The sequence below is a fragment of the Camelina sativa genome, chromosome 18 (assembly GCF_030686135.1).
Source record: "Camelina sativa cultivar CO46 ecotype springtype chromosome 18, ASM3068613v1".
Taxonomy (NCBI): Eukaryota; Viridiplantae; Streptophyta; class Magnoliopsida; order Brassicales; family Brassicaceae; genus Camelina; species Camelina sativa.
Window position 1 is genome coordinate 9,129,677 of NC_141897.1, and position 14,420 is coordinate 9,144,096.

At 44.0% G+C, this 14,420-nt stretch overlaps 13 non-coding genes and 15 pseudogenes across 13 annotated transcripts; all 28 read right to left on the reverse strand.

Annotated features, from left to right (window-relative positions):
- Positions 1-275: 275 nt before the first annotated feature.
- Positions 276-394, reverse strand: LOC147922228 (5S ribosomal RNA; annotated as a pseudogene).
- Positions 395-781: 387 nt separating this feature from the next.
- LOC147922229 (5S ribosomal RNA) lies at positions 782-900 on the reverse strand. Its single transcript, XR_015589616.1, has one exon. It is a non-coding gene; the product is annotated as a 5S ribosomal RNA (ribosomal RNA).
- Positions 901-1,287: 387 nt separating this feature from the next.
- Positions 1,288-1,406, reverse strand: LOC147922230 (5S ribosomal RNA). The gene has a single exon (XR_015590359.1). It is a non-coding gene; the product is annotated as a 5S ribosomal RNA (ribosomal RNA).
- Positions 1,407-1,801: 395 nt separating this feature from the next.
- LOC147922231 (5S ribosomal RNA) lies at positions 1,802-1,920 on the reverse strand (annotated as a pseudogene).
- Positions 1,921-2,307: 387 nt separating this feature from the next.
- Positions 2,308-2,426, reverse strand: LOC147922232 (5S ribosomal RNA). Its single transcript, XR_015589617.1, has one exon. It is a non-coding gene; the product is annotated as a 5S ribosomal RNA (ribosomal RNA).
- A 395-nt stretch (positions 2,427-2,821) lies between these two features.
- Positions 2,822-2,940, reverse strand: LOC147922233 (5S ribosomal RNA; annotated as a pseudogene).
- A 387-nt stretch (positions 2,941-3,327) lies between these two features.
- Positions 3,328-3,446, reverse strand: LOC147922234 (5S ribosomal RNA). The gene has a single exon (XR_015589618.1). It is a non-coding gene; the product is annotated as a 5S ribosomal RNA (ribosomal RNA).
- Positions 3,447-3,841: 395 nt separating this feature from the next.
- On the reverse strand, positions 3,842-3,960 carry LOC147922235 (5S ribosomal RNA; annotated as a pseudogene).
- Positions 3,961-4,347: 387 nt separating this feature from the next.
- LOC147922236 (5S ribosomal RNA) lies at positions 4,348-4,466 on the reverse strand. Its single transcript, XR_015589619.1, has one exon. It is a non-coding gene; the product is annotated as a 5S ribosomal RNA (ribosomal RNA).
- Positions 4,467-4,861: 395 nt separating this feature from the next.
- On the reverse strand, positions 4,862-4,980 carry LOC147922237 (5S ribosomal RNA; annotated as a pseudogene).
- Positions 4,981-5,366: 386 nt separating this feature from the next.
- On the reverse strand, positions 5,367-5,485 carry LOC147922238 (5S ribosomal RNA). Its single transcript, XR_015589620.1, has one exon. It is a non-coding gene; the product is annotated as a 5S ribosomal RNA (ribosomal RNA).
- Positions 5,486-5,872: 387 nt separating this feature from the next.
- LOC147922239 (5S ribosomal RNA) lies at positions 5,873-5,991 on the reverse strand. Its single transcript, XR_015589621.1, has one exon. It is a non-coding gene; the product is annotated as a 5S ribosomal RNA (ribosomal RNA).
- Positions 5,992-6,387: 396 nt separating this feature from the next.
- Positions 6,388-6,506, reverse strand: LOC147922240 (5S ribosomal RNA; annotated as a pseudogene).
- Positions 6,507-6,893: 387 nt separating this feature from the next.
- Positions 6,894-7,012, reverse strand: LOC147922241 (5S ribosomal RNA). Its single transcript, XR_015589622.1, has one exon. It is a non-coding gene; the product is annotated as a 5S ribosomal RNA (ribosomal RNA).
- A 395-nt stretch (positions 7,013-7,407) lies between these two features.
- On the reverse strand, positions 7,408-7,526 carry LOC147922242 (5S ribosomal RNA; annotated as a pseudogene).
- A 395-nt stretch (positions 7,527-7,921) lies between these two features.
- LOC147922243 (5S ribosomal RNA) lies at positions 7,922-8,040 on the reverse strand (annotated as a pseudogene).
- Positions 8,041-8,427: 387 nt separating this feature from the next.
- LOC147922244 (5S ribosomal RNA) lies at positions 8,428-8,546 on the reverse strand. The gene has a single exon (XR_015589624.1). It is a non-coding gene; the product is annotated as a 5S ribosomal RNA (ribosomal RNA).
- A 396-nt stretch (positions 8,547-8,942) lies between these two features.
- Positions 8,943-9,061, reverse strand: LOC147922245 (5S ribosomal RNA; annotated as a pseudogene).
- Positions 9,062-9,448: 387 nt separating this feature from the next.
- Positions 9,449-9,567, reverse strand: LOC147922246 (5S ribosomal RNA). Its single transcript, XR_015589625.1, has one exon. It is a non-coding gene; the product is annotated as a 5S ribosomal RNA (ribosomal RNA).
- Positions 9,568-9,962: 395 nt separating this feature from the next.
- LOC147922247 (5S ribosomal RNA) lies at positions 9,963-10,081 on the reverse strand (annotated as a pseudogene).
- A 395-nt stretch (positions 10,082-10,476) lies between these two features.
- On the reverse strand, positions 10,477-10,595 carry LOC147922248 (5S ribosomal RNA; annotated as a pseudogene).
- A 395-nt stretch (positions 10,596-10,990) lies between these two features.
- On the reverse strand, positions 10,991-11,109 carry LOC147922249 (5S ribosomal RNA; annotated as a pseudogene).
- Positions 11,110-11,504: 395 nt separating this feature from the next.
- LOC147922250 (5S ribosomal RNA) lies at positions 11,505-11,623 on the reverse strand (annotated as a pseudogene).
- A 387-nt stretch (positions 11,624-12,010) lies between these two features.
- Positions 12,011-12,129, reverse strand: LOC147922251 (5S ribosomal RNA). The gene has a single exon (XR_015589626.1). It is a non-coding gene; the product is annotated as a 5S ribosomal RNA (ribosomal RNA).
- A 395-nt stretch (positions 12,130-12,524) lies between these two features.
- On the reverse strand, positions 12,525-12,643 carry LOC147922252 (5S ribosomal RNA; annotated as a pseudogene).
- Positions 12,644-13,030: 387 nt separating this feature from the next.
- Positions 13,031-13,149, reverse strand: LOC147922253 (5S ribosomal RNA). The gene has a single exon (XR_015589627.1). It is a non-coding gene; the product is annotated as a 5S ribosomal RNA (ribosomal RNA).
- A 387-nt stretch (positions 13,150-13,536) lies between these two features.
- On the reverse strand, positions 13,537-13,655 carry LOC147922254 (5S ribosomal RNA). Its single transcript, XR_015589628.1, has one exon. It is a non-coding gene; the product is annotated as a 5S ribosomal RNA (ribosomal RNA).
- A 396-nt stretch (positions 13,656-14,051) lies between these two features.
- Positions 14,052-14,170, reverse strand: LOC147922255 (5S ribosomal RNA; annotated as a pseudogene).
- Positions 14,171-14,420: the final 250 nt, after the last annotated feature.

The following is a 14,420-nucleotide window of genomic DNA, read 5'->3' on the forward strand; positions in this document are numbered from 1 at the left end:
AAACAAGAGATAACCATATCCGAACATAATCTTGTACTCGTAGCTAATTGTGTCGCGATCACAAAAAAACATCTGAAACACTTTTAAACGTCAAAATTCGGCCTCCAGAATGGTCCAATGGTACGAAGACCCATTGCCTTGCCGAAAACACTCTTGGGGCTTTCCGAAAAGGTATTATGGGTCGCGTGGTTCCTCACGATGTAAAAGTTACGACGTTATGTTTGTACTATATAGGCTTACGCAACAACCAAAAAAAAAAAAAAAAAAAAGAGGGAGGGATGCAACACGAGGACTTCCCGGGAGGTCACTCATCCTAGTACTACTCTCGCCCAAGCACGCTTAACTGCGTTGTTCTGATGGGATCCGGTGCATTAGTGCTGGTATGATCGCATCCGTTAGTATATATCATGCAATCGCATATATCGTTTTTTGAAAACTCAAGGGATCATTCAATGTGGGTCCCACTTGATATGTGGACCGGTTTATTCACCTTGGACGTGCTTCGAACCGCGAAAAACAAGAGATAACCATATCCGAACATAATTTTGTACTCGTAGCTAATTGTGTCGCGATCACAAAAAAACATCCGAAACACTTTTAAACGTCAAAATTCGGCCTCCAGAATGGTCCAATGGGACGAAGACCCATTGCCTTGCCGGAAACACTCTTGGGGCTTTCCGAAAAGGTATTATGGGTCGCGTGGTTCCTCACGATGTAAAAGTTACGACGTTATGTTTGGACTATATAGGCTTACGCAACAACCAAAAAAAAAAAAGAGGGAGGGATGCAACACGAGGACTTCCCGGGAGGTCACCCATCCTAGTACTACTCTCGCCCAAGCACGCTTAACTGCGTTGTTCTGATGGGATCCGGTGCATTAGTGCTGGTATGATCGCATCCGTTAGTATATATCATGCAATCGCATATATCGTTTTTTGAAAACTCAAGGGATCATTCAATGTGGGTCCCACTTGATATGTGGACCGGTTTATTCACCTTGGACGTGCTTAGAACCGCGAAAAACAAGAGATAACCATATCCGAACATAATCTTGTACTCGTAGCTAATTGTGTCGCGATCACAAAAAAACATCCGAAACAATTTTAAACGTCAAAATTCGGCCTCCAGAATGGTCCAATGGGACGAAGACCCATTGCCTTGCCGGAAACACTCTTGGGGCTTTCCGAAAAGGTATTATGGGTCGCGTGGTTCCTCACGATGTAAAAGTTACGACGTTATGTTTGGACTATATAGGCTTACGCAACAACCAAAAAAAAAAAAGAGGGAGGGATGCAACACGAGGACTTCCCAGGAGGTCACCCATCCTAGTACTACTCTCGCCCAAGCACGCTTAACTGCGTTGTTCTGATGGGATCCGGTGCATTAGTGCTGGTATGATCGCATCCGTTAGTATATATCATGCAATCGCATATATCGTTTTTTGAAAACTCAAGGGATCATTCAATGTGGGTCCCACTTGATATGTGGACCGGTTTATTCACCTTGGACGTGCTTCGAACCGCGAAAAACAAGAGATAACCATATCCGAACATAATCTTGTACTCGTAGCTAATTGTGTCGCGATCACAAAAAAACATCTGAAACACTTTTAAACGTCAAAATTCGGCCTCCAGAATGGTCCAATGGTACGAAGACCCATTGCCTTGCCGGAAATACTCTTGGGGCTTTCCGAAAAGGTATTATGGGTCGCGTGGTTCCTCACGATGTAAAAGTTACGACGTTATGTTTGTACTATATAGGCTTACGCAACAACCAAAAAAAAAAAAAAAAAAAAGAGGGAGGGATGCAACACGAGGACTTCCCGGGAGGTCACTCATCCTAGTACTACTCTCGCCCAAGCACGCTTAACTGCGTTGTTCTGATGGGATCCGGTGCATTAGTGCTGGTATGATCGCATCCGTTAGTATATATCATGCAATCGCATATATCGTTTTTTGAAAACTCAAGGGATCATTCAATGTGGGTCCCACTTGATATGTGGACCGGTTTATTCACCTTGGACGTGCTTCGAACCGCGAAAAACAAGAGATAACCATATCCGAACATAATTTTGTACTCGTAGCTAATTGTGTCGCGATCACAAAAAAACATCCGAAACACTTTTAAACGTCAAAATTCGGCCTCCAGAATGGTCCAATGGGACGAAGACCCATTGCCTTGCCGGAAACACTCTTGGGGCTTTCCGAAAAGGTATTATGGGTCGCGTGGTTCCTCACGATGTAAAAGTTACGACGTTATGTTTGGACTATATAGGCTTACACAACAACCAAAAAAAAAAAAGAGGGAGGGATGCAACACGAGGACTTCCCGGGAGGTCACCCATCCTAGTACTACTCTCGCCCAAGCACGCTTAACTGCGTTGTTCTGATGGGATCCGGTGCATTAGTGCTGGTATGATCGCATCCGTTAGTATATATCATGCAATCGCATATATCGTTTTTTGAAAACTCAAGGGATCATTCAATGTGGGTCCCACTTGATATGTGGACCGGTTTATTCACCTTGGACGTGCTTCGAACCGCGAAAAACAAGAGATAACCATATCCGAACATAATCTTGTACTCGTAGCTAATTGTGTCGCGATCACAAAAAAACATCTGAAACACTTTTAAACGTCAAAATTCGGCCTCCAGAATGGTCCAATGGTACGAAGAACCATTGCCTTGCCGGAAACACTCTTGGGGCTTTCCGAAAAGGTATTATGGGTCGCGTGGTTCCTCACGATGTAAAAGTTACGACGTTATGTTTGTACTATATAGGCTTACGCAACAACCAAAAAAAAAAAAAAAAAAAAGAGGGAGGGATGCAACACGAGGACTTCCCGGGAGGTCACTCATCCTAGTACTACTCTCGCCCAAGCACGCTTAACTGCGTTGTTCTGATGGGATCCGGTGCATTAGTGCTGGTATGATCGCATCCGTTAGTATATATCATGCAATCGCATATATCGTTTTTTGAAAACTCAAGGGATCATTCAATGTGGGTCCCACTTTATATGTGGACCGGTTTATTCACCTTGGACGTGCTTCGAACCGCGAAAAACAAGAGATAACCATATCCGAACATAATCTTGTACTCGTAGCTAATTGTGTCGCGATCACAAAAAAACATCTGAAACACTTTTAAACGTCAAAATTCGGCCTCCAGAATGGTCCAATGGTACGAAGACCCATTGCCTTGCCGGAAACACTCTTGGGGCTTTCCGAAAAGGTATTATGGGTCGCGTGGTTCCTCACGATGTAAAAGTTACGACGTTATGTTTGGACTATATAGGCTTACACAACAACCAAAAAAAAAAAAGAGGGAGGGATGCAACACGAGGACTTCCCGGGAGGTCACCCATCCTAGTACTACTCTCGCCCAAGCACGCTTAACTGCGTTGTTCTGATGGGATCCGGTGCATTAGTGCTGGTATGATCGCATCCGTTAGTATATATCATGCAATCGCATATATCGTTTTTTGAAAACTCAAGGGATCATTCAATGTGGGTCCCACTTGATATGTGGACCGGTTTATTCACCTTGGACGTGCTTCGAACCGCGAAAAACAAGAGATAACCATATCCGAACATAATCTTGTACTCGTAGCTAATTGTGTCGCGATCACAAAAAAACATCTGAAACACTTTTAAACGTCAAAATTCGGCCTCCAGAATGGTCCAATGGTACGAAGAACCATTGCCTTGCCGGAAACACTCTTGGGGCTTTCCGAAAAGGTATTATGGGTCGCGTGGTTCCTCACGATGTAAAAGTTACGACGTTATGTTTGTACTATATAGGCTTACGCAACAACCAAAAAAAAAAAAAAAAAAAAGAGGGAGGGATGCAACACGAGGACTTCCCGGGAGGTCACTCATCCTAGTACTACTCTCGCCCAAGCACGCTTAACTGCGTTGTTCTGATGGGATCCGGTGCATTAGTGCTGGTATGATCGCATCCGTTAGTATATATCATGCAATCGCATATATCGTTTTTTGAAAACTCAAGGGATCATTCAATGTGGGTCCCACTTGATATGTGGACCGGTTTATTCACCTTGGACGTGCTTAGAACCGCGAAAAACAAGAGATAACCATATCCGAACATAATTTTGTACTCGTAGCTAATTGTGTCGCGATCACAAAAAAACATCCGAAACACTTTTAAACGTCAAAATTCGGCCTCCAGAATGGTCCAATGGGACGAAGACCCATTGCCTTGCCGGAAACACTCTTGGGGCTTTCCGAAAAGGTATTATGGGTCGCGTGGTTCCTCACGATGTAAAAGTTACGACGTTATGTTTGGACTATATAGGCTTACGCAACAACCAAAAAAAAAAAAGAGGGAGGGATGCAACACGAGGACTTCCCGGGAGGTCACCCATCCTAGTACTACTCTCGCCCAAGCACGCTTAACTGCGTTGTTCTGATGGGATCCGGTGCATTAGTGCTGGTATGATCGCATCCTTTAGTATATATCATGCAATCGCATATATCGTTTTTTGAAAACTCAAGGGATCATTCAATGTGGGTCCCACTTGATATGTGGACCGGTTTATTCACCTTGGACGTGCTTCGAACCGCGAAAAACAAGAGATAACCATATCCGAACATAATCTTGTACTCGTAGCTAATTGTGTCGCGATCACAAAAAAACATCTGAAACACTTTTAAACGTCAAAATTCGGCCTCCAGAATGGTCCAATGGTACGAAGACCCATTGCCTTGCCGGAAACACTCTTGGGGCTTTCCGAAAAGGTATTATGGGTCGCGTGGTTCCTCACGATGTAAAAGTTACGACGTTATGTTTGTACTATATAGGCTTACGCAACAACCAAAAAAAAAAAAAAAAAAAAGAGGGAGGGATGCAACACGAGGACTTCCCGGGAGGTCACTCATCCTAGTACTACTCTCGCCCAAGCACGCTTAACTGCGTTGTTCTGATGGGATCCGGTGCATTAGTGCTGGTATGATCGCATCCGTTAGTATATATCATGCAATCGCATATATCGTTTTTTGAAAACTCAAGGGATCATTCAATGTGGGTCCCACTTGATATGTGGACCGGTTTATTCACCTTGGACGTGCTTCGAACCGCGAAAAACAAGAGATAACCATATCCGAACATAATCTTGTACTCGTAGCTAATTGTGTCGCGATCACAAAAAAACATCCGAAACACTTTTAAACGTCAAAATTCGGCCTCCAGAATGGTCCAATGGGACGAAGACCCATTGCCTTGCCGGAAACACTCTTGGGGCTTTCCGAAAAGGTATTATGGGTCGCGTGGTTCCTCACGATGTAAAAGTTACGACGTTATGTTTGTACTATATAGGCTTACGCAACAACCAAAAAAAAAAAGAGGGAGGGATGCAACACGAGGACTTCCCGGGAGGTCACCCATCCTAGTACTACTCTCGCCCAAGCACGCTTAACTGCGTTGTTCTGATGGGATCCGGTGCATTAGTGCTGGTATGATCGCATCCGTTAGTATATATCATGCAATCGCATATATCGTTTTTTCAAAACTCAAGGGATCATTCAATGTGGGTCCCACTTGATATGTGGACCGGTTTATTCACCTTGGACGTGCTTCGAACCGCGAAAAACAAGAGATAACCATATCCGAACATAATCTTGTACTCGTAGCTAATTGTGTCGCGATCACAAAAAAACATCCGAAACACTTTTAAACGTCAAAATTCGGCCTCCAGAATGGTCCAATGGGACGAAGACCCATTGCCTTGCCGGAAACACTCTTGGGGCTTTCCGAAAAGGTATTATGGGTCGCGTGGTTCCTCACGATGTAAAAGTTACGACGTTATGTTTGGACTATATAGGCTTACGCAACAACCAAAAAAAAAAAAGAGGGAGGGATGCAACACGAGGACTTCCCGGGAGGTCACCCATCCTAGTACTACTCTCGCCCAAGCACGCTTAACTGCGTTGTTCTGATGGGATCCGGTGCATTAGTGCTGGTATGATCGCATCCGTTAGTATATATCATGCAATCGCATATATCGTTTTTTGAAAACTCAAGGGATCATTCAATGTGGGTCCCACTTGATATGTGGACCGGTTTATTCACCTTGGACGTGCTTCGAACCGCGAAAAACAAGAGATAACCATATCCGAACATAATCTTGTACTCGTAGCTAATTGTGTCGCGATCACAAAAAAACATCCGAAACACTTTTAAACGTCAAATTTCGGCCTTTAGAATGGTCCAATGGCACCAAGACCCATTGCCTTGCCGGAAACACTCTTGGGGCTTTCCGAAAAGGTATTATGGGTCGCGTGGTTCCTCACGATGTAAAAGTTACGACGTTATGTTTGTACTATATAGGCTTACGCAACAACCAAAAAAAAAAAAAAAAAAAAAGAGGGAGGGATGCAACACGAGGACTTCCCGGGAGGTCACTCATCCTAGTACTACTCTCGCCCAAGCACGCTTAACTGCGTTGTTCTGATGGGATCCGGTGCATTAGTGCTGGTATGATCGCATCCGTTAGTATATATCATGCAATCGCATATATCGTTTTTTGAAAACTCAAGGGATCATTCAATGTGGGTCCCACTTGATATGTGGACCAGTTTATTCACCTTGGACGTGCTTCGAACCGCGAAAAACAAGAGATAACCATATCCGAACATAATTTTGTACTCGTAGCTAATTGTGTCGCGATCACAAAAAAACATCCGAAACACTTTTAAACGTCAAAATTCGGCCTCCAGAATGGTCCAATGGGACGAAGACCCATTGCCTTGCCGGAAACACTCTTGGGGCTTTCCGAAAAGGTATTATGGGTCGCGTGGTTCCTCACGATGTAAAAGTTACGACGTTATGTTTGGACTATATAGGCTTACGCAACAACCAAAAAAAAAAAAGAGGGAGGGATGCAACACGAGGACTTCCCGGGAGGTCACCCATCCTAGTACTACTCTCGCCCAAGCACGCTTAACTGCGTTGTTCTGATGGGATCCGGTGCATTAGTGCTGGTATGATCGCATCCGTTAGTATATATCATGCAATCGCATATATCGTTTTTTGAAAACTCAAGGGATCATTCAATGTGGGTCCCACTTGATATGTGGACCGGTTTATTCACCTTGGACGTGCTTCGAACCGCGAAAAACAAGAGATAACCTTATCCGAACATAATCTTGTACTCGTAGCTAATTGTGTCGCGATCACAAAAAAACATCTGAAACACTTTTAAACGTCAAAATTCGGCCTCCAGAATGGTCCAATGGTACGAAGACCCATTGCCTTGCCGGAAACACTCTTGGGGCTTTCCGAAAAGGTATTATGGGTCGCGTGGTTCCTCACGATGTAAAAGTTACGACGTTATGTTTGTACTATATAGGCTTACGCAACAACCAAAAAAAAAAAAAAAAAAAAGAGGGAGGGATGCAACACGAGGACTTCCCGGGAGGTCACTCATCCTAGTACTACTCTCGCCCAAGCACGCTTAACTGCGTTGTTCTGATGGGATCCGGTGCATTAGTGCTGGTATGATCGCATCCGTTAGTATATATCATGCAATCGCATATATCGTTTTTTGAAAACTCAAGGGATCATTCAATGTGGGTCCCACTTGATATGTGGACCGGTTTATTCACCTTGGACGTGCTTCGAACCGCGAAAAACAAGAGATAACCATATCCGAACATAATCTTGTACTCGTAGCTAATTGTGTCGCGATCACAAAAAAACATCTGAAACACTTTTAAACGTCAAAATTCGGCCTCCAGAATGGTCCAATGGTACGAAGACCCATTGCCTTGCCGGAAACACTCTTGGGGCTTTCCGAAAAGGTATTATGGGTCGCGTGGTTCCTCACGATGTAAAAGTTACGACGTTATGTTTGTACTATATAGGCTTACGCAACAACCAAAAAAAAAAAAAAAAAAAAGAGGGAGGGATGCAACACGAGGACTTCCCGGGAGGTCACTCATCCTAGTACTACTCTCGCCCAAGCACGCTTAACTGCGTTGTTCTGATGGGATCCGGTGCATTAGTGCTGGTATGATCGCATCCGTTAGTATATATCATGCAATCGCATATATCGTTTTTTGAAAACTCAAGGGATCATTCAATGTGGGTCCCACTTTATATGTGGACCGGTTTATTCACCTTGGACGTGCTTCGAACCGCGAAAAACAAGAGATAACCATATCCGAACATAATCTTGTACTCGTAGCTAATTGTGTCGCGATCACAAAAAAACATCTGAAACACTTTTAAACGTCAAAATTCGGCCTCCAGAATGGTCCAATGGGACGAAGACCCATTGCCTTGCCGGAAACACTCTTGGGGCTTTCCGAAAAGGTATTATGGGTCGCGTGGTTCCTCACGATGTAAAAGTTACGACGTTATGTTTGTACTATATAGGCTTACGCAACAACCAAAAAAAAAAAAGAGGGAGGGATGCAACACGAGGACTTCCCGGGAGGTCACCCATCCTAGTACTACTCTCGCCCAAGCACGCTTAACTGCGTTGTTCTGATGGGATCCGGTGCATTAGTGCTGGTATGATCGCATCCGTTAGTATATATCATGCAATCGCATATATCGTTTTTTCAAAACTCAAGGGATCATTCAATGTGGGTCCCACTTGATATGTGGACCGGTTTATTCACCTTGGACGTGCTTCGAACCGCGAAAAACAAGAGATAACCATATCCGAACATAATCTTGTACTCGTAGCTAATTGTGTCGCGATCACAAAAAAACATCCGAAACACTTTTAAACGTCAAATTTCGGCCTCCAGAATGGTCCAATGGCACCAAGACCCATTGCCTTGCCGGAAACACTCTTGGGGCTTTCCGAAAAGGTATTATGGGTCGCGTGGTTCCTCACGATGTAAAAGTTACGACGTTATGTTTGTACTATATAGGCTTACGCAACAACCAAAAAAAAAAAAAAAAAAAAAGAGGGAGGGATGCAACACGAGGACTTCCCGGGAGGTCACTCATCCTAGTACTACTCTCGCCCAAGCACGCTTAACTGCGTTGTTCTGATGGGATCCGGTGCATTAGTGCTGGTATGATCGCATCCGTTAGTATATATCATGCAATCGCATATATCGTTTTTTGAAAACTCAAGGGATCATTCAATGTGGGTCCCACTTGATATGTGGACCAGTTTATTCACCTTGGACGTGCTTCGAACCGCGAAAAACAAGAGATAACCATATCCGAACATAATTTTGTACTCGTAGCTAATTGTGTCGCGATCACAAAAAAACATCCGAAACACTTTTAAACGTCAAAATTCGGCCTCCAGAATGGTCCAATGGGACGAAGACCCATTGCCTTGCCGGAAACACTCTTGGGGCTTTCCGAAAAGGTATTATGGGTCGCGTGGTTCCTCACGATGTAAAAGTTACGACGTTATGTTTGGACTATATAGGCTTACGCAACAACCAAAAAAAAAAAAGAGGGAGGGATGCAACACGAGGACTTCCCGGGAGGTCACCCATCCTAGTACTACTCTCGCCCAAGCACGCTTAACTGCGTTGTTCTGATGGGATCCGGTGCATTAGTGCTGGTATGATCGCATCCGTTAGTATATATCATGCAATCGCATATATCGTTTTTTGAAAACTCAAGGGATCATTCAATGTGGGTCCCACTTGATATGTGGACCGGTTTATTCACCTTGGACGTGCTTCGAACCGCGAAAAACAAGAGATAACCTTATCCGAACATAATCTTGTACTCGTAGCTAATTGTGTCGCGATCACAAAAAAACATCTGAAACACTTTTAAACGTCAAAATTCGGCCTCCAGAATGGTCCAATGGTACGAAGACCCATTGCCTTGCCGGAAACACTCTTGGGGCTTTCCGAAAAGGTATTATGGGTCGCGTGGTTCCTCACGATGTAAAAGTTACGACGTTATGTTTGTACTATATAGGCTTACGCAACAACCAAAAAAAAAAAAAAAAAAAAGAGGGAGGGATGCAACACGAGGACTTCCCGGGAGGTCACTCATCCTAGTACTACTCTCGCCCAAGCACGCTTAACTGCGTTGTTCTGATGGGATCCGGTGCATTAGTGCTGGTATGATCGCATCCGTTAGTATATATCATGCAATCGCATATATCGTTTTTTGAAAACTCAAGGGATCATTCAATGTGGGTCCCACTTGATATGTGGACCGGTTTATTCACCTTGGACGTGCTTCGAACCGCGAAAAACAAGAGATAACCATATCCGAACATAATCTTGTACTCGTAGCTAATTGTGTCGCGATCACAAAAAAACATCTGAAACACTTTTAAACGTCAAAATTCGGCCTCCAGAATGGTCCAATGGTACGAAGACCCATTGCCTTGCCGGAAACACTCTTGGGGCTTTCCGAAAAGGTATTATGGGTCGCGTGGTTCCTCACGATGTAAAAGTTACGACGTTATGTTTGTACTATATAGGCTTACGCAACAACCAAAAAAAAAAAAAAAAAAAAGAGGGAGGGATGCAACACGAGGACTTCCCGGGAGGTCACTCATCCTAGTACTACTCTCGCCCAAGCACGCTTAACTGCGTTGTTCTGATGGGATCCGGTGCATTAGTGCTGGTATGATCGCATCCGTTAGTATATATCATGCAATCGCATATATCGTTTTTTGAAAACTCAAGGGATCATTCAATGTGGGTCCCACTTTATATGTGGACCGGTTTATTCACCTTGGACGTGCTTCGAACCGCGAAAAACAAGAGATAACCATATCCGAACATAATCTTGTACTCGTAGCTAATTGTGTCGCGATCACAAAAAAACATCTGAAACACTTTTAAACGTCAAAATTCGGCCTCCAGAATGGTCCAATGGGACGAAGACCCATTGCCTTGCCGGAAACACTCTTGGGGCTTTCCGAAAAGGTATTATGGGTCGCGTGGTTCCTCACGATGTAAAAGTTACGACGTTATGTTTGTACTATATAGGCTTACGCAACAACCAAAAAAAAAAAAAAAAAAAAGAGGGAGGGATGCAACACGAGGACTTCCCGGGAGGTCACTCATCCTAGTACTACTCTCGCCCAAGCACGCTTAACTGCGTTGTTCTGATGGGATCCGGTGCATTAGTGCTGGTATGATCGCATCCGTTAGTATATATCATGCAATCGCATATATCGTTTTTTGAAAACTCAAGGGATCATTCAATGTGGGTCCCACTTGATATGTGGACCGGTTTATTCACCTTGGACGTGCTTCGAACCGCGAAAAACAAGAGATAACCATATCCGAACATAATCTTGTACTCGTAGCTAATTGTGTCGCGATCACAAAAAAACATCTGAAACACTTTTAAACGTCAAAATTCGGCCTCCAGAATGGTCCAATGGTACGAAGACCCATTGCCTTGCCGGAAACACTCTTGGGGCTTTCCGAAAAGGTATTATGGGTCGCGTGGTTCCTCACGATGTAAAAGTTACGACGTTATGTTTGTACTATATAGGCTTACGCAACAACCAAAAAAAAAAAAAAAAAAAAGAGGGAGGGATGCAACACGAGGACTTCCCGGGAGGTCACTCATCCTAGTACTACTCTCGCCCAAGCACGCTTAACTGCGTTGTTCTGATGGGATCCGGTGCATTAGTGCTGGTATGATCGCATCCGTTAGTATATATCATGCAATCGCATATATCGTTTTTTGAAAACTCAAGGGATCATTCAATGTGGGTCCCACTTTATATGTGGACCGGTTTATTCACCTTGGACGTGCTTCGAACCGCGAAAAACAAGAGATAACCATATCCGAACATAATCTTGTACTCGTAGCTAATTGTGTCGCGATCACAAAAAAACATCTGAAACACTTTTAAACGTCAAAATTCGGCCTCCAGAATGGTCCAATGGGACGAAGACCCATTGCCTTGCCGGAAACACTCTTGGGGCTTTCCGAAAAGGTATTATGGGTCGCGTGGTTCCTCACGATGTAAAAGTTACGACGTTATGTTTGTACTATATAGGCTTACGCAACAACCAAAAAAAAAAAAGAGGGAGGGATGCAACACGAGGACTTCCCGGGAGGTCACCCATCCTAGTACTACTCTCGCCCAAGCACGCTTAACTGCGTTGTTCTGATGGGATCCGGTGCATTAGTGCTGGTATGATCGCATCCGTTAGTATATATCATGCAATCGCATATATCGTTTTTTCAAAACTCAAGGGATCATTCAATGTGGGTCCCACTTGATATGTGGACCGGTTTATTCACCTTGGACGTGCTTCGAACCGCGAAAAACAAGAGATAACCATATCCGAACATAATCTTGTACTCGTAGCTAATTGTGTCGCGATCACAAAAAAACATCCGAAACACTTTTAAACGTCAAAATTCGGCCTCCAGAATGGTCCAATGGGACGAAGACCCATTGCCTTGCCGGAAACACTCTTGGGGCTTTCCGAAAAGGTATTATGGGTCGCGTGGTTCCTCACGATGTAAAAGTTACGACGTTATGTTTGTACTATATAGGCTTACGCAACAACCAAAAAAAAAAAAAAAAAAAAGAGGGAGGGATGCAACACGAGGACTTCCCGGGAGGTCACTCATCCTAGTACTACTCTCGCCCAAGCACGCTTAACTGCGTTGTTCTGATGGGATCCGGTGCATTAGTGCTGGTATGATCGCATCCGTTAGTATATATCATGCAATCGCATATATCGTTTTTTGAAAACTCAAGGGATCATTCAATGTGGGTCCCACTTTATATGTGGACCGGTTTATTCACCTTGGACGTGCTTCGAACCGCGAAAAACAAGAGATAACCATATCCGAACATAATCTTGTACTCGTAGCTAATTGTGTCGCGATCACAAAAAAACATCTGAAACACTTTTAAACGTCAAAATTCGGCCTCCAGAATGGTCCAATGGGACGAAGACCCATTGCCTTGCCGGAAACACTCTTGGGGCTTTCCGAAAAGGTATTATGGGTCGCGTGGTTCCTCACGATGTAAAAGTTACGACGTTATGTTTGTACTATATAGGCTTACGCAACAACCAAAAAAAAAAAAGAGGGAGGGATGCAACACGAGGACTTCCCGGGAGGTCACCCATCCTAGTACTACTCTCGCCCAAGCACGCTTAACTGCGTTGTTCTGATGGGATCCGGTGCATTAGTGCTGGTATGATCGCATCCGTTAGTATATATCATGCAATCGCATATATCGTTTTTTCAAAACTCAAGGGATCATTCAATGTGGGTCCCACTTGATATGTGGACCGGTTTATTCACCTTGGACGTGCTTCGAACCGCGAAAAACAAGAGATAACCATATCCGAACATAATCTTGTACTCGTAGCTAATTGTGTCGCGATCACAAAAAAACATCCGAAACACTTTTAAACGTCAAAATTCGGCCTCCAGAATGGTCCAATGGGACGAAGACCCATTGCCTTGCCGGAAACACTCTTGGGGCTTTCCGAAAAGGTATTATGGGTCGCGTGGTTCCTCACGATGTAAAAGTTACGACGTTATGTTTGGACTATATAGGCTTACGCAACAACCAAAAAAAAAAAAGAGGGAGGGATGCAACACGAGGACTTCCCGGGAGGTCACCCATCCTAGTACTACTCTCGCCCAAGCACGCTTAACTGCGTTGTTCTGATGGGATCCGGTGCATTAGTGCTGGTATGATCGCATCCGTTAGTATATATCATGCAATCGCATATATCGTTTTTTGAAAACTCAAGGGATCATTCAATGTGGGTCCCACTTGATATGTGGACCGGTTTATTCACCTTGGACGTGCTTCGAACCGCGAAAAACAAGAGATAACCATATCCGAACATAATCTTGTACTCGTAGCTAATTGTGTCGCGATCACAAAAAAACATCTGAAACACTTTTAAACGTCAAATTTCGGCCTCCAGAATGGTCCAATGGCACCAAGACCCATTGCCTTGCCGGAAACACTCTTGGGGCTTTCCGAAAAGGTATTATGGGTCGCGTGGTTCCTCACGATGTAAAAGTTACGACGTTATGTTTGTACTATATAGGCTTACGCAACAACCAAAAAAAAAAAAAAAAAAAAAGAGGGAGGGATGCAACACGAGGACTTCCCGGGAGGTCACTCATCCTAGTACTACTCTCGCCCAAGCACGCTTAACTGCGTTGTTCTGATGGGATCCGGTGCATTAGTGCTGGTATGATCGCATCCGTTAGTATATATCATGCAATCGCATATATCGTTTTTTGAAAACTCAAGGGATCATTCAATGTGGGTCCCACTTGATATGTGGACCGGTTTATTCACCTTGGACGTGCTTCGAACCGCGAAAAACAAGAGATAACCATATCCGAACATAATCTTGTACTCGTAGCTAATTGTGTCGCGATCACAAAAAAACATCTGAAACACTTTTAAACGTCAAAATTCGGCCTCCAGAATGGTCCAATGGGACGAAGAC